This window comes from Rousettus aegyptiacus, unplaced genomic scaffold (assembly GCF_014176215.1).
Source record: "Rousettus aegyptiacus isolate mRouAeg1 unplaced genomic scaffold, mRouAeg1.p scaffold_m13_p_9, whole genome shotgun sequence".
NCBI classification, from domain to species: domain Eukaryota; kingdom Metazoa; phylum Chordata; class Mammalia; order Chiroptera; family Pteropodidae; genus Rousettus; species Rousettus aegyptiacus.
Genome location: NW_023416312.1, coordinates 16,200,794 through 16,225,536, shown reverse-complemented (window position 1 = coordinate 16,225,536; position 24,743 = coordinate 16,200,794). Strand labels below are relative to the sequence as shown.

At 36.7% G+C, this 24,743-nt stretch overlaps 1 long non-coding RNA gene across 4 annotated transcripts in view; it reads right to left on the bottom strand.

Moving 5' to 3' along the window:
* Window positions 1–18,454, bottom strand: part of LOC118607791 — a 221,594-nt gene extending 203,140 nt beyond the window's left edge. For all 4 annotated transcript variants that reach the window (XR_004952825.1, XR_004952827.1, XR_004952826.1 and 1 more), the window contains exon 1: window positions 18,201–18,454. This is a non-coding gene — a long non-coding RNA (uncharacterized LOC118607791). The remainder of the gene's footprint in view (window positions 1–18,200) is intronic.
* Between the last annotated feature and the right edge of the window lie 6,289 nt (window positions 18,455–24,743).

The window sequence follows — 24,743 nt, the reverse complement described above, 5'->3', positions numbered from 1 at the left end:
CATCCAAGTTAGAAAAAAGGTAAAACTGTCTCTGTTCAGAGATGACATATTATATGTGGCAAACCCTGAAGACTCCTTCAAAAAATTGTCAGATCAATGAATTCAGTAAAGTTGCAGGATACAAAAATCAATTACATGTCTATACATTGACAATGAGCTATTGGAAAGAGAAAGTTAAAAAAAATCTCATTTACGATAGCATCAAAAAGAATAAAATACGTAGGAATAAATTTAACCAAGGTGGTAAATATCTGTACACTGAAAATTAAAAAGCATTGATAAAAGAAACTGAAGAAGACTCAAATAAATGAAAAGATATCTGTATTCATTCATTGGAAGAATACTGTAAAAATACTCATACTACCCAAAGTGATGTACGGATTCAGTGCAATCCCCGTTAAAAGCCCCATGGTATTTTTCACAGAAATAGAATAATTCTAAAATTTGTATGGAATCACAAAAGACTCAGAATAGTCAACGAAATCTTGAGAAATAAGAATAAGGCTGGAGGCATCGTACTTCCTGATTTCAAACTATGTTACAAAACTATAGTAATCAAACACTATGGTATTGGCATAAAAACAGATACATAGATCCATGGAACAGAGCCCAGAAATGTTTGCATGTATGATCAATTTATGACAAAAGAGTCAAGAATATACAATGGGGAAAGGATAGTCTCTTCAATAAATAGTGCTGGGAAAACTGGATATCTACATGCAAAACAATGAAACTGGGCCACTATCTCACAGCATATACAAAATCAACTCAAAACGGATTAAAGACTTGAATGCAAAACTTGAAACCATTAAAGTCCTAGAAGAAAACGTAGGGGTATAAAAAGGCAATCTATGGAAGGGGAGAAAATATTTGCAAACCACATATTCAATAAAGGGATAATTATCCAAAATACATAAGAAACTCATATAACCCAAAGCAAGAAAAACCATATAACCCAATTAAAAACTGGGCAAAGAACCCGAATAGACATTTTCCCAAACACATACAAATGGCCAACACATACATGAAAAGATGCTCAACATCACTCATCATCAGGGGAATGCAAATTAAAACCCCAATAAGACATGACCTCACACCTGTTAGGATATCTGTTATCAAAAAGACAAGAGGTAAGTGTTGGCGAGGTTGTGGAAAAAAAGGAAACCCTTCTACACTGTTGGTGGGAATGTAAATTGGTGCAGCCGCTATGGTAAACAGTTTGGAGGTTCCTCGAAAAATTAAAAATAGAATTACCATATGATCCAACAATCCCACTTCTGGGTTTACATCTGAAGGAAATAAAATCACCACATTTTGTATTCTCATTAGAAATGTATGAGGCTTCCAATTTTTTCACATTCTTTGCAATACTCGTTATCTGTTTTCTAAAGTATACTTCTTACTCTTGGATGGAAACAACCCAGAAAAGGTCCCAACTCTATTCTATCTTGTTTCTTGTGAGGCCAGTTCCTTAGGCTGTCCCCATCTGTAAAAAGAGGATAACAAGAATATCTATATCATAGGGTTATGTGAGGATGAAATGAAAAATTGTCATTGGAATACCACCTGGCCATAATAAATGCTCAAAAACCATTAGCTATTATAATTATCTATGAAAAATGTTTTGCCTTTTCTCAAGGTGATATATTTCTAATATTAAATCTACTAACTTCTGAGTGATGTCCAGGTTACCCAAATCATTTTCAGTTCATGAGAGTAGTAGGCAAGAATACTTATTCATTGTTCTGATGGAGATTTACATGAGGAGAATCAGTCCATTAAAGCAATATTCCTGGCCTTTCTCTGCTCTTTTGTTGAAGGCGGTGACTTATTTTTTGGTAAATCTGGGAGAAGGAATTTGCCTATTTTGACACAATTTTTTCTTCCTGTCCTCAGGTACTTTCTTCCTACAGAGAACATATACTCTGCTCTGCTCCCCTCTGCTCTACATTTCATAGTGGCTGGCCCCACCTCCTCAGAGAGTGGCCTGAAGTTATTTAATTCAGCCAGAGGTTGTGAGTGGGTGTGTAATTCTCAATCTGCAGCTCAGGAGTATCAAGTTTATAATCTAGGCCATTTCTTCCAGGCCAGGCCTAACCAGGAATTCTCCTTCTGCTTTACTCATGAGCCAATCACTTAATTGATTTTAAACTTGAGTGGGAGATTGAGGGAAAAGAGGTTATTATTGATCTCTGTCAAACTCCAACGCACATCTATTTTTTTTGTCATACCCAGGACTATCATTTAAGCAACTTTTTTCCAGAATCACTTACATGATCTTTAAGGTTCACCAATTTATAAACATGCAGAAATGAAAATATAAGTGAAAAATGCACTAATGTATTGCACTAAGTCCCTTAGAAGCAGATTGTATCGGTTAGCTATTGCTGTGTAACCCAAGATTTATTGGCTTAAAAGAACAATTTCTTTAGTGCAGAATTCTATGAGTCAGCGATTTGGGTTGGGCTCAGTATGGAAGTTTTCTTGTTGGTCTTGGCTGGATTTACTTATGTTTCTGTGGTTAGCTGCCAGAATGGCTGAGGGCTATTTAGTTTTGGTGTGGGGGGAGGGGGAGTGCTCAGCTAGGAAAACTTATCTCTGTCCATTTGGTCTCATCCTCTAGCAGGCTAGCCCTGGTTTGATCCCATGATGGTTCCAAGAGCCACAAGATAGCAAAATCTGTAAGGCCTCTTTAATCCTAGGCTTAGAACTTTGCACATCTCTTATACTGCATTCTCTTCAGTGAAGGTCACTTGGCCAGCCCAGATTCAAGGAGTAAGGAAAGAGGTGGGCAATTTTGCGATCTACCACATATATATAATAAAATAAAAATAAGCTTGCAGACACCAAGGCAACTTATTTGTCTAATGTAAAGTTATCTGGACTAAACTTTAGCTAGCCTAAACAGCATCCATTTAGTACTGTTAAAGTGTATAAGTCAATTAAAAAAAAAGTTATCGTTGAATTTTGGTAAACAATATATAGAGAAAAAACATTTAAACTAAAAAAAAGTCATGCTCTAAATTTTGAAATAGGAACCTCCTGTGTATATCCAGGGACCAACAGATAGAAGACTAAATAGCAGAGGCAATGAAAATGTTAGTCCATCATATAACTTTTGGTTAGTTACATGATTTGAAAGTGAGACAGACATGCTATAATACAAATGACATGGAAAATGAATGACCCAAATAATATTTTGGTGTATAACAAATATAAAATACAAAATTAAGATATTAAAAACATGTAACAATTTATTATTGCAATCATAAAATCGAGTCATTATTGAAAGATAGACTGCTTAAGATATTTTCTTCACCAAAAAAATTATTTTCCACTAAATTTTTTCTAAATAATTTATTCTTTATGAAGAACAAATGTTATCTAACTTGTCATTCCTACTTACATCATGAACCTTCCTTTTTTGTCAGTTTTTATTTTTTGGTCTATATTTCATAAACTTATAGTTAAAATTTGTAAAATTATTCCAAGATGCCATACTGCCATTAATTCAATAGTAAGCAACAGCTTAATTCTTAATGCTATTTTTATATTCTGATTTCCTGACATTGGCATCTGTCCCATAATGAGAGAGAGATTATCAGATTTTGATTAATTTCCCTCTAGCTCTCAGATTTATCTGTTTTCTAAAATCCTCTTTGGTCCCTTAGCTGTATAAACTGAATCTTCCTTAAATATTTGGTCTTGAATATTTCACTATTACACAAGGGTAATTTTGACTTCATAGTAAAAAGAGAGAAAACATCTAATGAAAAACATTTATTCTGAATCGGGGACAATTGAATCAACTTAGATTAGCACATAGCTTCTAAATGTTTCTGATGTGATCTGAGAGTATTTGTTTTTGAGGTTGTCACAGCAACTTACTTTTTTTCCAGCCAAACTAGAAATGTTCTGTTTGGCCTAATTAGAACAGAACCGTTTGGTTTTCATCAAATATCAAATGACACTGCTAAGTGTTTTTCAACTTTAGGCTTTTAAAAAATCACTTTTAAATTTGTACTGGATCACATATTTAGAAAAATCACCACCACCAAATGCCTAGGCCTTTATTGAGGCATAGATCAACTGACCCTGTTTGCTTTAGCTAATGACTACATTGTAGACTAGTCCCAATAAATTTAGTTAATAAATGGATGAAATATAAAATGGAACATTAAAGAAGATTAATATACTATTAAAGGCACATAAAGATCGCCAAGTTCAAGGCTCAGTTCTTTGATTAACTGCATATGTGACTTTAGTCTCAGATCTAAAAGGTACCCTAAAGTTCATCATATTGGTAAAAATAAAATTGGCTGCAAAATAACAGCACCAAATTACAGGTGGCTATGGCTTCCTAAAGGCTTATGGCCTTACAGTGTGATGTGGCTGCCACAGCTCAGGCATTATAAAAAAGGAGCATTCCTTACTACGAGCCTTGCTCCTTTCATGGTGGGGCAAGGGAGTCTTTCCCAGAACCTTCTAGAATTCCCCTTCTATCTAATTGGGCAGAAATGAGGCATATGGCCAATTCTGACTGCAAAGTTGGCTAGATAAATGAGGATTTGGCATTTTCACCCTCTATGGGGGAAAAGACATGGAAGGAGGTTGGGAATAGCAGTCAGCTAGGCAGCCTAGAGTCTGCCACAGTCCAACTCCCTGGTAAAGATAGGTTCAGCAATGGGAAGGGACTTGTAGCAATTCAGTGTTAGGTCCAGAAGCAAAATGAGAACCTATACCTTCTCATTGTGCAGTTCTGAGCATCTCCTACTGGCCACACAGTACTTCTTCAAAGGTACCATACATAGCCTTGCCTCTGAAACAAGGGGGCTGACTAGATGCAGTTGATTCAGCAATTTGTAAAGAGCATTAACTGAGCACTTAATATATTCTATGCACTGAGCAAGGTGCAGGAGATATAAAGATGAAGAAATGGTTTCTTCTCTTAAAACTGGAATGATCTCTAATATTCCAGATTTGCAGATAATGTAAAATAATTTTTAAAAATAAAGTACCCATTCCAAGGAAAGGGTTAGAATATATATAAGTCAGAAAATATCACTACTAGCTTACATAAATATTTAAGACCAAGGTTAGCAAACTGTAGCCTTTGGGCCAAATGCAGCCCACTATCTGGATAGAAAATTTTATTGAAACACAGCCATACCTATTTGTCTATAAATCATCTATGGCTGCTTTCCTGTTACGATGGCAGAGTTGGGTTGTTGCAACAGAACTGAAGAGCTTAGCCTGCAAAGTCTAAAATATTTACTATCCGGCCCTTTACAGAAAAAGTTTGCCGACCTCTTATCTAAAGGGGAAAAGAATGTTTATATAAAATATAGATTATTGTTAGTTATTTCATCATATCCTCCAAGTGTTTAACTACATTTGACTCTCTGGTTTTTGGCTTCCTGCAAATTGAACAGTAAATCGATATTGGTAACATAAGACGTTAATTACTTGTGCCAGTGTCGCCTTGAAAACATTAAAAGAATGCTTCAACTAGCAGATGAGTTGTTTTTGGCTTAGAGAGAATTAACTCAGTTTGTTTAAGATGATAAAGATTTGACTTGGTTGGCTTAGATGAAATCTTTGAATAATTTCCCTAGAATCCAAGTTGATATACATTGTTTTACTTAGAATTAAATTTTAATTTGTTTAAAAAGAATATCACTGTGTGTATGAATATACCGTGCGAGGCAAGTCATATGTGGCAGACCCTAAGTTGCTTCCTGGCCTCTCCCAAGACCCTCAGAAGCCCCCTTCCTCCCTGTGAGTGAACATCCACACCTGAATGCTTGCCAGACCCTCAGACACAGGTCTCAAGCTCAACTCTTCCTTCTACATTGCCCTGTGTTTATGATGCCACTATTCCCCCACCCAACCAGATGTTACACAGGCTTGGGTTCAAATTTTGACTTCACCACTGCTAGAAATCGGGCACATTTTACAAACTGTCTCAAGCTTCGGTTTTCTCTTTTGTACAGTGAGAAGAATCATATTCACCTCATTTAGAATTGGTGTAAAGATTAAAGGAAACATGTAAAGTATGTGGCACACAGCAGATACCAAACATTACTTCCCCTTCCATACACTTCAAAATGTTATTCACCCATGTTTCTTCTTTGGATTTCATCCTTTGTACCTACTTAGTCACTAAGTCCTGACAATTCAGCTTCAAAAGGCTTTGAACCTGGTGCATCTTTTCCATCAATATGGCCATCACCTTGCTTCTTCCTTAACTGGTTGAATTATCCCCCATCTCTTCTTCCGATCACTTGCTTTATGAGCCACTTTACTACAACTTTGCTTAGGAATCTACATGTTTGTTTTCCTATTGAATCAAATCCCACTTTCAGTCTGTTGATCAAGCCTATTTAATCATGATCTATAAGGCCCTGCCTACCTCTCCAAGCTCACTTTCTACCTCCCACAAGGCCTCTGTACTTCTTTGCTAATAATGTCCCATTGACACAGCAAGTCACATAGCCTGGAGTCGGTGTGAATAAAAGGCTATGTATATAAGATGTTCTTCTCTGGGGACCATTAGTGCAATGATCTAGCCTAACCTCTTCCTGGTTACGTGACATTGGGCAAGTCACCCCACTGAGTTTCAGTTTCTTTAATCTGTAAAATACAGATACCATTTATATCATAAGGTCCTTATAAAAATAAATTTTTCACTCTTTATATGTATTTACATATTGTTTGTATCGCTTGCAGTGCTTAGTGCCTTACACTTAGACCCTTTGTTATGTGATCTTATTAGAAACTATAGAGGATATAAATATAAACAAAGGATACTAGTAAATATCTGTTTATTATAAATAAATTTGCTTTGAGAAATAGACTGGTCTTAACATGGTGTTTGTCAGAGATGTTTTCTATTTTAATGTTTTTTTTTTTTATTCCTGATTTTGAAATGTATGTTCATGGTAGAAAAAGATAGAAAAGTACAAAGATTAAAGCAAAATTAGCTAAGATCTCATTTCTAAGAGAACCACTCTTACCATCTCATCAGATTCCTTTTCAATCCTGTTTTCCATGGATCTTTTCCCTCTGGTTGTAAACCGTTAAGGTTGAAACCCAAAGTTAAAATGTGTTCTGAAAAGAACATATACATTTAACTATCCACCACTATGAAAATTAAAAATATTTGTGTAGGAAAAAAACCCCTGACATATCATTTAATTTTTGTTAATATGGCATTAGGAATGGTGATTGAGAGATCACCAGGACACAGAGAAATATTCACTTGCTTGTTTGGCAGCAAACAAGAAGTCACAGCCATAAAACTAACAATTACTGACAAGTTATAAATAAATATACTTTATTTTCTTTCTTTAAAAAGTTCCTCACATGATCAAAAACATTTCCTTTACTTGACTCATTCATTACAAGGGCTGTGTGCCAAGAGTACCTCCTCCATGCAAGAGTGAAAAAGCAACTCCACTTTTTAAAAGTTTTTTTTTTTTTCCCACAGACTATATTCTATTCTCTCAGCCACTTCTGGTTTTTCATGTGCTGCTTATTCAGCTCGTGGCTGCCCTGACAGATCTCCCGTTGACTCTCTTGTTGAACTTTCCACAGTGTGTTGGTGTGTCCTGGGGGTCTTTCCCATTCAAAATGGTTAAAAATACATGTGAGCCACATGCATGCAGTTTAAATTGTCTCAATTTACCAGATCTCTACTTCATTACTGAGACTTTACACATGGTTAAAAAAGTAATATGGACAAATAGAAAGAACTTTAATGTAATTACAAACCCATTATTGACTTAGTCACCTGCTACTAATCTCAACAGGATTTCAGAGGCACTACATTTCTTACCAACTTATTGAAAGGAAAGAAGAGAGGAGGAGGGAAGACAGAGGGAGAGGACTAGTAAGCGATTTCTAACTTCCCCATCATGAAGGTTTAGGTCATCTTTCTATAATATCTATATATTAAATATGCATCTTTTTGAAATGAATTTTTGAAGGTAACGGAAAGTTAGGACTACTATTTCAGTATCACATTCATGATGAAATGGGTTCAGAGCCCACAGAGCCACAGGGGTAGATAGATTCATAGACCATAATTGATTTTTGGAGGGACAAAAATTTTTTTTGGCCAACCATATGAAATTATTTGGCTGGGATGGGGTTAGGCATTTACTGTCACAATAGAGACATCTGCTGAGCAGTTACCAAATCTCTACTTCAAATTAATCAAGTTCTCTCATAAGCAATCTGAATAAGTGAGGAGTGTCACCCAAAGTTTTTGTGCATTGTTTAGTTTTTTTAGAAAATAATTTAGCAGTCTACAAAATGGTAGAAAATATTTTTAGATCATATATCTAATGAGTTAATATCCAAATTATGGAAAGATCTCATTAGTCAAAAAAACAACGATCCAATTTAAAAATGGGCAGAACTAAATAGATATTTTTCTAAAGATGACACACAAATGGCCAACAGGTACAAGATTCTCGACATCACTGATCATCAGGGAAATGTAAATCAAAACCATGATATTACCCCATACCATTTAGAATGACTATTATCAAAAAATACAAGAGATAACAACGGCTGGTGAGGACGTGGAGAAAAGGGAAGCCTTGTGCACTCTTGGGAATGTAAATTGGTGCAGCCACTATGGAAAGCAGTGTGAAGGTTCCTCAAAAAATTAAAAATAAAACTACCACATGATGCAGCAATTCCACTTCTGGTTATCTATCCAAATAAGATGAAATCACTAACTAAAAAGATATCTGCATCTTCATGTTCACTGCAGTGCTATTTAGAATGGCCAAGATATAGGAACAACCTAAGTGTCCCTTGGTGAATGAATAGATAAAGTATGAATACAACACACTCACACCCATGAATATTATTCAGCCATAAAAAGGAGATCCTGCCATTTGCAAAAATGTGAATCAACTTTGAGGGCATTATGCTAAGTGAAATCATTCATAGAATGGCAAATACTGTATGATATCCCCTTTATGTGGAATATAAACATTTTTTTTTTAAAAAACCTAAACTTGTAGGTACCAAGAATGGATCGATGGTTGCCAGAAGCAGGGGATAAGAAGAACATGAAATGGGTGCTCAAAAGTCACAAACTTCCAGTTATAAGGTGAATAAATTCTGGGGATCTAACATACAGCATGGAGACTACAGTTAACAATATATGTATCTGAAAGTTGCTAAGGCGGTAGATCTTAAAAATTCTCATCACAAGGAAAAGAAATGTAACTATGTCAGAGGATGGATATTAACTTACTCAGCTAATCATTTTGCAATATATACATGTATCAAATCATTTGTATACCTGAAACTAATACACTGTTATATGTCAAGTGTAATCACAATAAAAAATAATTTAAAGTGAAAAACCATTAAAATGGTGAAGTCACTCTAGGCTAATCCTTCCTTCCACGTTTCACTCCCATCCCAATTATGCCAGCTTTCGTTCACCGTCTGGATCCTTCGGGTAGTTGTTCTTGGTCCAGAGTTTTTAGTTGTTTTTTGTAGGGTCACTTGATTGGTGACTACTTGGCCACACCACTATTGGAACTCCTGCTGAGCTATATTTAGTCAGAGAATATTATCTGTATGATATTGATTCTTGGAATATGTTATTTGTTTCATGGACCAATTTTTACAAATTGAAAGAATATGCATTTTGTCACTCAGGTGCAGTATTTCTTTCTATTAGAGCAGATATGATTGTGGGGTTCAAACTGTATCCTCAATGATTTTTATCTTGATATATTAAACTACAAGAGTATATTAATATCTTCTATTGTAAGTGTGAATCTGTGTATCTTTGTATTTCTGTTCCTTTTTGCTCTATATTTGATTATATATTAAATATTATATTGGGTTATATATTATATACTGAATATCTATTATGTTGGATTATATTTATATTAAGAACATACAACTTATTACTTGTTCTAACTCCTAGGCAAATTGAAACTGCATATTATCACAATACAGTGATTATTTAAAAATAATCTTTGGTAAGGCTTTTTGCATTGTATTCTGTTCTGTGTTTAGATCTATCGGCTCACAACCAGATCACAGACTTTATTTGGAGAATACTTATTATCTATTGCACCAGAACAATGATCTTCTTTAAGGAGCTCTTCCTCCCTCACTTCATCTGGGTGTTTCTGGAACTGCTAACTAACCATAGTCCCTCCTTCCCCTTGTACACAGGAAGTATCTGAAGGGTGGGTGAAGGGCCCCAGCTGGGCCTACGCTCTTCTCCAGATTTTTCTGTATTTCAGCTAGAGAGATTCTTTTCCTTCCTTGGTCAGAACACTGTAGAGATGGGTGTCCAGGGCTTCCATGTCCCATCTCAGGTACTTTCTCTGGAGAATTCTCTCTGCTGCAGGAGAGGAGACCAGAAGGCAAAGAGAAGAGATGGTGTGAGAGAGGGACAGAGAGGGAGAGGGACAGAGTGTGAGAGTGTGAGAGCATGAGAGAGTGTGTGGAGACAGGTGGATATCATTGATAACTTTGTGTCTGATTCTAGCTCCATGGCTGGTTGGTTACACGAGATGATTAATTTCTGCTCACCTTCTCCCCAGTCCCTGCAAAGAAGTTTGATCTCTTTGCAATGAATGCCCTCAATTAACATATTCATGAAGTACTTTAATAGGTGTTCTGGAATTCTGGCCACAGAAGACAGTGTAGCAGCCAATAGCTGTCCTCTTACTTTTTATTTTTTGTCTAAAATGTTATTTGGAAAGAAAGGAGGACTTTTCTGTTTAATAACAAAAGTGTTCATGCTTACAGAAATGCAGTGATAAGATTCTTAAAATATTAATATATCTGAATGTGTGAGTACACATAATCTGTACTTTTGGAATATACTGGACAATAACTTGAAGAAAAAGATGTCTTGATTTAATCAAAAGACAGTTATAAGCTAATTTAAAAAATAATACTTACATGATTATGTATGTGGTAAAGCAATGATGTCATTTACAAACACGACAGCTACAAAAAAATAGAAAACCACAGTCTGGAAGCAATAAAGTCTAGATGATATGCAACCAGGTTCCCATAAGTAAACTCTGTAATCAGTGTATCACAAACAGAAGACAAAGTTAAATTTACTGGTAGCAGAATATATACAAATAACAATCACGAAAATGCCCTTTGAAGTCAAATTGCCTGTTCTTAAAAGGACAAACCTATTTAGTGGAATCAGAATCACTAATTTTAAACTATATTCAAAAGTAGCAGATACAGATACTTTTCACATAATAAATATTGAAAATAATTCAAATACTATGATACAAAATACCTCTTCAGCACATTAAATAAACTTCACAGTATGTTATGCTTTTTAATAAATTTCTCTTAACACAATATTTAATTCAAGAATAATTTACTAAGGGAAATGAAGACTTCTTGGTAAATTTTTGATAAGAATTTTTTTTTAATTTTCTTGTTCTTTTGTGTATGACTAAATATTTATGAACACAGATTTGGTATTCTAATGACTCTTGCTTATAATCACATTCTCCCTGTCCTTTATTTTTGACTTTGTTTGTATTTCAAAGAAAGAGAAATGAAATAGAGAAGCAAGTTGCTAGACTCAAGATACTGGTTTATTTGCTCTGAACCTCACAGTCAAACACATGACCTGGAAGTGCTTCTAAACCTAGTCACTTATGTCCATTTGGTTTTTGATACAGGAATGATATTGAGTAAACCAAAACCACTGAAACATGTACCTAAATTTACTATTTATAATCTATTTAAAGCAACACTTGCATTAAGTTATTTGAATCTTGATTGTCTTCTGAAGGAAATCAAACTTTTGACAGTGATTTTTTTGCATGCAGCTTTCAAATACTGTGTTTTATACTAGTAGGCATGAATGTGCCCTAAAAGTAATATTCCATAACCAACAAGCAAACTGATTTCCTAGGAGAGACCATTTTTAGCAGTTTTTTAAAGCTAACTCTGCTTATAGATATGCTATTCATAACATTAAGATAACTATGAAAGCAAGGTTTGGCATAGAGGACACCAATTAGTTTTTAGCATAAGTTGTCTTTCCCAAAATCGTCTATGTGTTTCTGTCATGAAAGAATAAGGAGAAAATATTCCTTGATGTCCCTGCACATCAAGAATATTCAATTAGCCAGGACAGGTTAGGTTATGCTGTGATAACTCCTAAATCTCAGTGGCTAAATACAGTAAGTTTATTTATGGCCTCTGCTCAAAGTGGTCACCTAAGGGGCTCAGGCTGCAGGCGGCTCGATCCTGACACTTGGTGCTACAATCACTACGACAGGGACAAGGGTGAGACAGTGCCCCCCACTGGCCATTAAATGTAACATAAAGCTTAGGCAGTTGAGATATATTTTCTTCTCTTTAGTATCTTAACACAGTCTACAAGAATGCATGAAATTTTTTTCTCATGTAATTTCAGAAAGTCTCTATTAATGTCCTAATTAATAAAATAGCTGAATATATTGAGTATTTACTGTTTTAAGCACCCTAGGGTTAAAAAACCGTAGCTTGGTTTGTTAAGTACAACATCCAAAATCACAGAACTAAATAGTGGCATAGATTATCTTCAATCTTATCTGTCAGACCTTCGAGCCAATACTTCTCTAAACCTCAACCTAAACATTTGTATCTTGAAACTGTGAAGACAGATATATTTTCCCATTAAAACTTTTATCAAGAAATTATAAGAACATTATGATGACATAAGATGTCCATCCTCCTTTCTGTCCCCCTTTCCCAACAAAGAATTAAATATCTATCCACAAACAAAAAGTACTTTTGTGGGAGTCAGAGGATCCAGCACCCAAACACCAAGGTACGCAGGAGGAGTTTTACCCACCTGTGCATCTGATAATAGGCATACAGACTTCAGTATAGGCTGCAGAACCAGCGAAGCTACATACCTGCCCAAACCCCTCATCGCAGTTGAGAAAAAACCTGGATAGTACTGACCTGGGTAGGTACCCACGGAAGAGAGAGAAATTGCAGAAGTCCAGCCTTTCCAAGGGGAAATTCCATCATACTACTGGAGCGAAATACACACACACACACACACACACACACACACACACACACACACGACACCCCCTCCCCCAAGGCAACGTTGTACAGGGCTTACTATCTATCAGGTGGTGCCAATCTCTCTTGCAGTGGAAAAGTGGAGGAGTGAGTGAGTGCGCCCAGCTATCCCACTGGTGTGAGATGCAATTGGAGCAGTACCCAGAGTACAGAGACGGGGACCTCCATGACTAGGAGTAACGAAGAGTAACGAAGAAAACAGGAAAGAGGCAGTATATTAAATGGCATTAAAAGGACACTGCTCTGCTGACCGCACTCAGCAGGAAGTCCAACGAAGAACTATTGGAGGTACCACAGCCAGCGAATTCCCTACCAGTTTCATTGGCACCTCCAATACCCTAAGTATTAAACACACACCTTCCTTCACTAGCTCTGGTAAATAGGGAGTGTGCTTAGAAAAACAGGCGGTGCAGAGGAGGTGGGTGGGTGGGGTGGTTTGCAGGTGAGAGAGAAACCAAAAACTTGAGTTGTAGTGCCACCTTCTGGAAAACAAAACAGGTTTCTAGTAGCCAGCCTGGTAAATTGTTAAGAACCAGAAAAGACATAAAACTTTAAGAAGTCTGCCACAAGAGGGAGCAAGAAGAGTGCAGCTGGTATACCCTTACAAAAGCAGAGAAAACCACAATCGGAGAACCAAGGAACAAAATATACCCCTTCTGAAGGCAGCTAGCAAAGATTTAGAGGTGTCTGCTGCTTCAAATGCAAAAGCAGCAATGCAAAGCTATAAGGAACACGAAAAAAAGAAACATCTCATTACCAAAAGACCATAATTCTTCAATAATTTGAAAGGCACGAAATTTCGTTATCTAGAGAATAAAGAATTCAAAAGCTGTTTTGAAGAAATTCAAAGAGCTACAAGAAAACAGACAATTCAAGAAATTATTTTTAAAAAACATGTTTAAAATAAGACATTTACCAAATAGATAGAAATCATAAAAGAGCCAAGCAAAAATTCTCAAGCTAAATCAACCATGAGAAAAATGCAAGTGTACATCTGCAGTAAAGAGCAAATGGAAGACAGAATGAGTGAGAACATAGAAATTCTGAAATACTCAGAGAAAAACAAAAAAATAAAAAAGAGAAGAAAGCCTATGTAAACTGTGGGGTTCCGTCAAAAGAACAAATAGAATAATCAAGGTTCCAGAAGGAAAATGAGATGAAAAAAGGGGCGAAAAATTTATAGCATAGCTAGGAAATAAGAGAATAAAATAAATGAATAAGACTATATCAAACCAAGAAGCTTCTGCACAGCAAAAGAAACCATAAAAAAAAAGGCAACCAGCAGAATGATTTTTGCAAATAATACCTCCAATACATAACTAATACAGCTCAACAAAAACAAAATCTGATTTAAAAATGGGCAAAAGACTTGAGTAGACACTTTTCCAAGGAAGACATACAGATGGCCAATAGATATATGGAAAGGTGCTCAACATCAATAGTTGAGGGGGAAATGAAAACCAAAACCACAATGATACCACTTTATATCTGTTAGAATGGCTATTTACCAATAAGACAAGAAATAACAAGTGTTGGAAAGAATGTGAATGAAAGGGAACCCTTACATACTGCCGGTAGGAATGTAAATTGGTGCAGCCACTATGGAAAACAGTATGAAGTTTCCTCAAAAGAAAAAATTAGAATTATCATATGACCCAGCAATCCCTCTTCTGGGTATCTACCTGAAAAATTTGAAAACACTTATTAGCAAAGAAATAAAGAAAAACAATTTTTAAAAATAAATGAAACTAAAAACTGATTTTTCAAAAAAAAAAATGGGTGACCCTTTAGTTAGACTAAGAAAAAAAGAGAAGACAAAAATCAAAAGTGAAAGAGGACACATTACAACTGATACTACAGAGATACAAAGGATCGTAAAGGACTACTACGAACAATTACATGCCAACAAATTAGATAACTCAGAAACAATGGATAAATTCCTAGAAACATTAATCTACCAAGATGGAATAATGAATAAAAAATCTAAACAGACCAATAATAAAGAGATTGAATCAGTGATCAAAAACCTCCCAACACAGAATTTTACAAAAAATGTACTTGAAGTTAAACCAATGTGACTTCAAAGTAATCTACTGGCACTTCAATAGGGTAACACCCATTTTCAAGGACTTTAGATAGGATATTTAATGATTTTGGAGATACCCATTGTATTGATGTATATGTATGTATATGTATACATACATATTTTTCTGAAACTATTTCCCTTGAAAGATTAGCCGGTAATACTCCAGTGCCTTTCTGCTAGTAGGCACAGAGGGGCAGTTCTATAAATTGCTATTGTGGAAAAGACAGTAACAACCCACTCGTCCTGTTGCAAAAAAATAAAATAAAATAAAAGAGTTTTGATTACTTTGTCACATTTGGTGTGCATTTTACAAGAAATGCTGGAAGCTTAAACCTAAACCTCTCTCAAAGTGGTAGAAGTGGCTTGGCCCAAGTTATTTAATCTTCCAGCTCAATAAAACATTTCTATTTCCTCAAGCATCAATGAAGCCATCTGGAGCCAAGAATGACCAGACAAATGGGCAACATTGGTTACTATTGCTTCTCCTCAAGAAACATTAACTAAAATGTCCTTTTAATGCAAAGCATCCAGACTATTTATCACTGTTTAACGATGAATGTGAAGGAGGCTGCATCCTAACCAGAATATTGTATTAAGATGCCATGTATGTGTGAAAAAGAAATTCAACAAGAAGAATTGACTGCCAACATCTCTCCTTCCCTAAGCCTAACTCTCAGTCAGTGTCATGTGTGGTAAAAAATCCCCAATCCATGTCTCCATATTTTAAAATCTTTTCAAATTTTCTCAATGTGGTGAAAAAGTCGCCCTTGGATTAAACTCTACAGAAACGTGTAATTTCATGGACACTGAGCCTTTCGCTGACCAACTCAAACACATACACACAAAGATCTGAACAAACTCCTGAATGAATCTTGACTTCTTCATCTAGCCCCTGACCCCTCAGAGTTGAGAGTTCCTTCCTCAGAGCTACTGCTGAATCTTGAAGGCATTTAAGCAGTGCAATGACCTATCAGGTTCATGTTTAGAAAACTCTGTTAGAGCAACAAGATTTAGACACTTCTTGCTATATAAAAAATGAATCCCAAACAGAGGCTTAAAGAAACAATCATTTTACTGAGCATGATTCTGTGGGCAAAGCAAATTACAGTCTAATCCTGAGTCCATGCACATGGGACCAGTCAAAGGTGTGGATACAGGAAGGTGTGAACAAATTGGGGACCATTATGCAGCAATCTACTGCAGAGGGTTTCACTGTGTCATCCGTGAATTACTTCAGAACTTGTGGGCAATTTTCTGTGGCCCTGAGAGTGTGTGTGTGTGTGTGTGCGTGAACATTTGTACACATATGAGCGATGACGAGGTTTTAAACAAGGTTATAATAAAGAGGATGATCAGGGGATAGAATAATATATATGTTGTTTTGATTTCTATTCATGTTTAAGAAAGTCGACTTCAATTTATGCTCATTTTTCTATCGGGAAAATTTAGTGTTCTACAAACCAAGAGAATTCATTCTGTAGACTATAAAAATGTTAATTATGATCATGAGGTGTTTATCCTATAGAATCGCACCATTATTTATGGATCTATATCCAGAAGTAGTCACTTAAATTTATTTTTTGTTTACAAATTAGTTCTACATCTACACAAAGGAGACTACTTAATTATTTCAAGTACAAAGTAAACAAATTCTTGTTCTCTTTTTATCTATATTCTTATTTAGCCCTTAAAAATCCTCCAGTTAAGATTACTCACACATTCTAAAAATAGTTATTTGGCTTATTACATGCAAGGAATCCAAGGCTATAAGATAGTTTTTTCATTTGCTATACCCTCCCTATCCCAGGCTTATTCATTCATTCCACAAATATCTATTAAGTATATTTTATATATGCCAAGTGCAATTATAACTTTGCATATCAAACTCATTCATTCAATCAACAAATAGGTACTGAGCGTCGGTTATGTGCCAGGCTCTAGGGTAGACATTGGAGCTCCCAGAATGAGCAAAGTTTGGCATTGTTTACTTTCTGAAGTTTATACTGTAGGTGGGAATATAGATGTTAACCTTAAAATCACACAAACATTGAGTACATTCAATTACAAAATGAAGTAAGAGATAAGTACAATAAAGAAAGGCACATAACCTGCACTGGGCCAGGAAAGTCTTCCCTAAGTGATGCCTGAAATGAGATGAGAAGGTTGGGAAGGGGAGATGGGGGCAGGAAGAGTGGGAGAATCCATGGCGAAAGCGACAGCATACATAAAGGCTCTGGCAGGAGGCGCAGTGCCTGTTGGCGGAACCGAGGAAGGGCTGGGTATAGAGAGATGAGTGTGGGAAGTTGTGAAAATGGGGCTGGCGGTGGGGGATGGGGGCAGCTCATGCTGTGAAAGACTGTTGGTCACGATAAATGAGTGACTGAAGCATTTTAAGTGGGAGAGGAGCCGTGGTCCAATTTGTTTTTAAAATGATTGCTGTTACATTAGGGGACAGATCCGAGTAGGGCCAGGGTGGATGTGGGGAGATGGGTAGAAGGATTCCCAGTTTCGTTCAGGTGGGAGCCCAGACTGGAGTGATGCCAGTGTAAATGCAGAAAACATGGATTTCTGATCTATAGGAGGTAAAAACAGACTTTGGTGATGGGTATAAGCAGATTGAGGGAGAGGGAGGTATCAAAGCTGACTCTTAGGTCTCCAAACGGTTCAATAATACCTTTAGTAAAGTTTCTACCCATGATTCTGCACACAATTCTAACATGTGGGTCCCCCCCCCCCACCACCACCACTACCACCAAGCAATTCTCTCCGACACCAGCTTGGTACAATTCAACTCAATTCAGGCACTATCTACCTGTAGATAGCATCAGATCCCACAGGTTAGGGGCTCCGTCCTACAAGACTGTCCCCCTTCCCCCAACTTTAGACGCCAATCACTAGTTCAAGATGAATTGTGCTCCTGACCCACCGCTATAGCTTAGAGGTTCCCAGAACTCTATCCTCAGGTTCGATTAATTTCCCACAGAACTCAGAGAAACATTTTACTTACTAGGTCACCGGTGTACTTTAAAAAGCTGTAACTCAGGAACAGCCAGATGGAAGAGACGTGTAGGGCAAGGCCTGGAAAAAAGGCGCGGAGCCGCTAAGCTCTCCGAGCGCCACTATCCCCGAACCTCCACGTGTTGACCAGCTCGGAAGCTCTCCAAATGCGGTCCTTTTGGGTTTTTACGGTGGACTCATTACACAGGCAGGAGTGATTAAGTCATTAGTCATTGGTAATTGATTCAACCTCCAGCCTTTTCCCATCCCACGAGGTCAGGGGGTGGAACTGAAAGTTTCAACCCTCTCATCACGTGGTTGGTTTCCCAGGCAACCAGCCCCCATCCCTAGGTGACCAAGGGACTTTCCCAAAGTTATTATTAACATAACAAAAGATACCTTTATGGCTCTCTGCACAGGAAATTCCAAGGGTTTTAGGAGCTTTGAGCCAGGAACGGGGACAGGATAAAGACCAAATATATATTTCTTATTATAAATCACATCACATCACCAACTTGTTAGAGATGGAAACAACACACTTTCTTTTGGATAAGAATTGCAGAGGCAATCCATGAGGTCGTTACATGGAGTATCAGTTAGCTTTTAACGTGTTATAAATTAACCCTGAAAATGTAATGGCTTAAAACAACAATCATTTATTGTATGGCTGGCTCCTCTGCTGCTGGCATCTGGGCTCACGCATGTGAATGTGGCCAGCTTGGCAGTTCTGCAGCCTGCCTAAGAACTCTCAGCTGAGATAACTTATTGACTCTTCCATGTGATCTTCCCATCTTCAGTGGGCAAGCCTGGTTTCTATGCATGGTGGTCCGAAGGCTCCAAAGAATAACCAGACAAGCTATTCCCTAAGTGCTATCACTTTTCAAGCTTTTGCTTGCACCCCATTTACTGTTGTCTCATTGGAAAAAGCAAGTCACATCGTCGGGCCCATAGTCATTGCACAAGAGGATCACTCAGGGGCATGGACATAGGGAGTTGTGACCAAATTGGGGACAATTACTGAAACAATCCACCATACATGGTTTCATTGTTTTAACTCAGTGACTTCAAAACTTGTGGGAGGATTTCCTATGATCTCGGGGATTTATTTACATTTTTGTAGAATCAATACATTATTATCCAGGCACAATTTCTATTTGACCTAGTGTTCTTGACCTAGTGTCTAGCTGTGTGTCCTCGGTAGTCAAGACCAGAGCATAGTTAATTGATGCACTCATTCCACGTCTTGGCTCTCCTGAATCAACATGGCTTTGATGCATTCATTCCCTAGCTGGCTCTTCAGCCCCTGCAGGATCGCTTCTTGAGGTTTATGTGTTTCAAATGAGGAAAATTTCCATTATTTTCTGAGCTCAAATATCTTGTATTTGACTCAAGGTATTTTATGGATCACTATACATTTGCTTAAACTTTCCATTAAAAAATGTCCTAATAGACATAGTGATTGTATCAGTTAGCTAGCTTTTGGTGTGTAATGACAAAACACAAAATTTCTAAGACATACAGCAGTAAACATTGATTTCGTTCACAGATCTGTGGGGCAGCTGGGGAGTCTGCTGATCTAAGCTGAATCTTTGTCAGCCGTATGTGTCTCTCATTGTCCTTGACCCATAGGGTTACCTAATGAGGGCTTTTTAATAACTTCTTTTAAATCCACTGGCCACACTGAGTTCCTAAGATGGTTGCTTTACTTTTTAATTTGCTCCTCTCTCTCTTTTTCTCTCATTGTCTCATTCTGCTGTGTGCTTTAGAATGTGGTTTTTAAGAAGTTTTAAGACACTGTAGATTATTTCTTCGATGGTTTATTTCCATTTTTTTCCCCTAAATGATGGTTCTTTATCTGAGATGCCTTTTCTTTTGTCCATTTTATTTATGAGAAACATTTTAGTTTGTCTATTATTTCTATACCTGTCAGTTGCCAGAACAGGTGGATAAGAAATTTGTTCACTAAAATAAGTTATCAAGTGTATCACTCACTGTGCCCTTTTTATCCCAAGTATATGAAGACATTCTTTCCTTTTCTGGTATTATTATTCACGGAGGAAGGATCACCTTCTGTCCTTAACTTTAAATGAAAGTTCTAGGCATTTATCAAACATTCAGCACTTTCAAAGGCTGCTCAGGCTATTTTGCCAGTTATCTGAGAAGTAATGGCCATGAAATGTAGCTCTGAAATCCCCCCAGAGAATCAGTGATGAAAAAACGAATTACTCCTGGAACGGATAAATCTTCTGTGGTTGATGGGATAGGAATTTGCTAATTTAGGGTCACCTACTTAGGTATAATTGCGTATGCTTTATGGATTAATAATAAATATTAATGGCAAAGGTTACTCAAGTAGAAAATAAAGGCTTGCAAGTAAATATACCGGCAAATATTCATCATGGCAATCTTACTGAGTGAAACTTGGCCACATTTCTAGGATGCAAGCGTGTGTCATAGACGAGAATGTGGAATCAAAGCTAACCCAGTAGGATTTCACGTTGGCTGGCTGAATTGCACATCACCATCTACTGTCCCAGTACCATTTCTTGCTAACGTTTCTGAAAGTGCACATTACCCAGCTTTTGGCCCCAGAAATGCATATGGCAGAACAGCAGTTTATCACAATCAGGAGAGAGTCAACGATGCTAAGAAGTTTGGTTAAGAGCATTCATTGGTTTTGGAGTCTGATGCCCTCTAGGGATTGGGGGAGCTTGTCTGTTCCTGGGGAAGATGCTAATCCAAGGATTAGCCTCCTAGAGCACCATTCTCCACTTGTTGCTCCCCACTCCATTTCCCTCTCTCAGTCTATGGAGGGAGAAGAATCTGAGTCTCACTTTTGGTGGAAACTCACTTGGGGCTTTGTCCCCTTTTTTCCTCACTCACTGCCCTAAGAAGCATTTATCTCTTTCTCCCTCTCTGTGGCACAGACCCTCCAAACATTAAAAGGAAAGAAAAAAACATACAGAAAAAACAAAGCACATTCCAGTAGCTCAATAAATTACCAAGTAAAAGTGGAAATAATATTTAATTTAAAGGTATTTATGAGAATTAAACGTGATCATGTATGATAAAATATGTAAAGCGGTTAAGCTGCATATATAGTAACCAGATGTTATTATTGCTTGCCTATCACCTCACGTGAGCAACATTTCATAAACCAAAGGGTCAATACTTTATATTAACCCCCATGAGCATTTTGCCCTGAAGTAAGATCTACACTCCTCCTTTTAAAGGACATGCAATATTTTTCAGGCTTTGGTAACCTGTCTCCCTAGAGCTTCTGAATTTAATGTAGTCAATTCTATTCTTATTTCCCAAAAGTCCACTTTCTGAGAGTAGGATCATGCTAATTAAGATATTGTTAACAGGGGCCCCTTTCCCCTGTGGCAGCAGTGCCCATTCATTCAGGGCATGGTCTCTTTCTGCAACAGTTCTGTCTCTCCCTGTTTCCTATACTTTTCCTCTTTTCTCTTTACCTATCTTGTCTGGCCTTTGTGGGCATTTAACATTTTGACCTGGGCAAAGGACATTAAAGGACCAGGAGGATCCAGAAGGAAGGAGAAAAATCCCAGCAGACCTTCTTCCTTTTGTAATGCCTTAGTGTATCATGACTGTTTTTCCTAACTGATAATAGTTAACATTTATTGAGCATTTGCTCATGACACCCCTGTTCTAAGCGGTTTGAATGTATTGTTTCATTTAATCTTCACAACTTTAAAAGGTGGAGATTGTTATTATATTTATTTTCTGGATGAGGAAATGATGCAAACAAGGTAAGAGACTAGACAAAGGCCACACAACTAATTACTGTGTCAAACTCAGGCAGAGATCCTTAGGTCTTCTTCTTCTCTTCTTCTCTAGGTCTGCTCAGAGAAATGGCAGCCTTCTCTGTAGTCTCCTGGGGTAGGGAGTGAGGGGGTAGATCCAGTTTTTATCCTGGAGGTATCATCCTTTTGGATCCTTCTATAATGCAGACTCCCTTTATTTTGAATGTGGTCCTGGACTACTGGATCCCAAGTGTGAAGCCTATTCATCTGTGGTGCTCTAATAACTTATATCTCTGATTATGAACTATCATCCCCAAATAAAAAATTGGCCTGGGGGTTTGCTATTTATTGCCTTTTCATCTCTTTGATACTTTTAAGGTATTATTTTGACATTTTCAATGATGAGGTTCATCTAAATAGCCAAATATGATAGATAAATATGGCCACAGACTGTATCTGCAGCTCTTCCTATCAAGAGGTGGAGTCTAAAGTCAAGGCCTCAAGAGGCCTTATAACTTCTGCTCTTGCCCTTTTGGAATCCAGCCACCATGGGAAAAAGTCTGAACTACCCTGCTGGATAACAACTTTGGATGCTGTGGCCAACAGCCTTGGCTAACTGCCAGATGTGTTAGTGAGGTCAGCTGGAGCCAACTAGCCTCCAGCCAACTTGTTTCTGACTGTAGGTCCATGAGTGAGCCAAATAAGACCAACAGAAAAACTGCCCCCACTGAGTCCAGACCAAAGTGATGGCCCACAGAATTGTGACCAATGAAATGGTGGTTGTTTTAAGCCACAAAGTTTTCGAAGTAGTCTCTTATGCAACAACAGATAACTGATACACCCAGCTCATTATTTATCAAAAACTACAACTACCCTAAATTGAAACTTTGATGCTAAAAGCACTACTAACTTAAATTTTTGTTATTCATTATTCTGAGAATGTATTTACATAGTTAATAATCTAAGTATATTTTACTTAGTAACCACATACTTGATGGCAGAGTTGGATTTTAATCCTTTTTTTTCCTTTTGATTACAGAAAATCTTTAAGCATACATAGTTAGAATGGCCAAATTCATTTGGATATACTAGAGTCAATTGATCCCTAAAATTCATTTGGATATACTAGAGTCAATTGATCCCTAAAGCATCTAAGAAAAACTCTACATTCCTTTCTCCAATCACTTCCCTAAAGGGACTAAAATTAACTTCACTGAAAGCAATTTTATTTATTTTTATTTTTTAATAATTATTTTTTAAAATTTATTATGGCAATAGACTAAAAGCAATTTTAAAGTGGTCACCAGAGGGCAGCAGGTGGAGGCAGCAGGGAGGTAGATGGGGTAAAGTTGGTCAAATATGTGGCGACAGAAAGAAATCTAACTATGGGAGGTGAACACACAGTGTAAATATATATATGCCTTACTGTTAAAGTGTACAGCTGAAACTTACTGGATTTCATTAACAAATGTTACCATAAAAATAATAAATAAATAAACAAACAAACAGACAGACAGACAGACAGACAGACAGATAGATAGATAGATAGATAGATAAATGAAAGAAAAGCAGTTTTAGAAACAAAACTCATTATTCCTTAACCTGGAAACCTGAAGGCAGAGAAAGGAGTAGTGTAACTTTAAGGCCATTCTCTTTATGGCACGTTAACATCATACTCAAATGTTTTCAATAAAAATCTTTTTCATGTCTTTCTACAGCAGAGCTCCAGAAAGTTTGGAGAGCCAGACAATGTTTCACTGTGCCTTTCTGTTTGTGTATTTTAGCATCTATACACCTACAATTAAATTTCTCACTAATAGTACAATGTGAAGCAAAATGTCATTACTTCTCTGAAAAATTAGATTACTTAGTTTCAAAGTAGTTTATGAATTTTTTAAAGTAGTATATTCAAATAATTTTTTAAACGTCTTACTTTATATAAAAAGAATTCCACTTAAAACACATTTTACTCAAAACATACCTAAGGAATTAGGTTATTAAAATTTTTGGCTCAATATCTATTTTGTGATGAAAGAAATTTAACCTTGTTTGTAGCTTATTACCATTGATATGTGGCTATTTTTTCAAAGTATAATTCTTGTCTTATACAACTGTCTGTGGAAAGTGTTTTTACTATAAAATATTCTATAAATTAGATTAGTCATTATTTTTCAAATAAGTTTTATTATACTTGGATGCTAAAGTGCTTATGGTGCTTACTTAGAGCATGTGATCAAAATGCTGATGGGCCGTAGTAATAAAAACTATTTTTAAAATAAGTTCATAAAGCTCAATATGTAAAAAGCTAATGACAATGATAATAGAGTCAAAAATTTGCTTGGTACTGAGACAATAATGATGATACCAACATAAGGTATTAACGCCATTTTGTCATGATCATGTTTGTGAATTAGCATACAGAGTCGAAACAGGTGCTTAAAAATGGGCTGTAACTAAGAAATTTACAATTGAATAAATTTAGAAGAGTATATAATGTGTAATTAGCAGAGATATTCCAGCTTTAAAATAATTGTTATACATTATGAAGAAAATTATCTATAAATCTGACTTATAATGAGCTGAAAAAGTATAAGGAAAATCAAAGCTGCAGGAAAGTGTACATGGATTGATGTCTTCACTTAAGTCTTTGGTTTTCGATCCTAGTATGAAAGCATCCTGGACATCTCCCATGATCACTACAATGCTTTCATTTAGTTATGATTACCAGAGAACCAGTACCCTAGCAACCTCTGCAGTACACGCTGATGGGAAAGATGCCGGGGAGG